Source organism: Triticum dicoccoides, chromosome 5A (assembly GCF_002162155.2).
Source record: "Triticum dicoccoides isolate Atlit2015 ecotype Zavitan chromosome 5A, WEW_v2.0, whole genome shotgun sequence".
Taxonomy (NCBI): domain Eukaryota; kingdom Viridiplantae; phylum Streptophyta; class Magnoliopsida; order Poales; family Poaceae; genus Triticum; species Triticum dicoccoides.
The window spans coordinates 332,196,232-332,197,349 of record NC_041388.1 but is presented as its reverse complement, the minus strand read 5'-3'; positions in this window follow the sequence as shown (position 1 = coordinate 332,197,349).

The window sequence follows — 1,118 nt, the reverse complement described above, 5'->3', positions numbered from 1 at the left end:
GCATATGAGTTTTCCACTGAATCGCATATTTCAGGACCATAGCAGTTATAGCATAGAATATAAACTCTTTAGCTATGAATATGGAAATATGAAAATACAAATATTATTGCCTCTATGGCATATTTCCAATGGTCTCCCACTTGCACCGGAGTCAATAATCTAGTTGGATGTTTATATAACTCCAATGGCTATCTGGTGTAGTACATGCTTTGCTAATGGTAGATCCTTCGTCACTGGATCTAATATTCTCCCAATCCTAATGTTATTTGTGTCGGTAATATCTGGTACTTTTGTGTAATTCTTTTTTTTACATTAATGGTAGCACTATATCCCTATATAGTCCATTCTACTGTAACGCTATATCTCCATATAGTTCAATTGATATATCTTCATATAGTCAATATTCATTTGGAATTACATCGTTATTTATCAATAAACCTTTTATTGATCCAGATTACATCCTATTGAATAACTTCTCAAGTCTCAATCTATATCATTTATAGATCCACAATTTATGTTCGTTTCTGAAGATTATTATAGCCCGATACATGTCAGTCATGAAGTTGTCTTTGTGTAACCTTTATAAGAAATATTTTGTGTAACTATTTACAACAATCTCTTCATCTCATCCAAGGATAAGAATCAAAACTTTTGTCCAATTGAGGTACTTAATCTTTAAGCAATTGCCCTAGTGAATGTTTCCCGGATCATTATGGCACTTGCTACTAACGATTAGTTCATGCGAAAACGTATGGCTTTGTACATTTGATAGCACATATGATGAATTCAATTTGAATCAAATTGAACTATGTTCATCCACATATGTTGATCAACTATTGATTTATGCATAGTGTTACACTATGTGACATTTTGAGAAAATATATTCTCCTTTTAAACTTCTTTAAAACTTTGTTATAGTACATGTTTTTTGTATAATCAGAAGTTTCAATCTATCTATATAGATTGTCATCCAATTATTCTAAGTCCCTTTTAGAAACATGAGTTTAATCTTTGTGCTAATATACTTTATATTATTTTTGATCAGGTGATATGTCATACATATGTAAGATCAGAAATTTAGAGCTTCCACCTAAACTTCTTGTATCCATAAGTTGTTG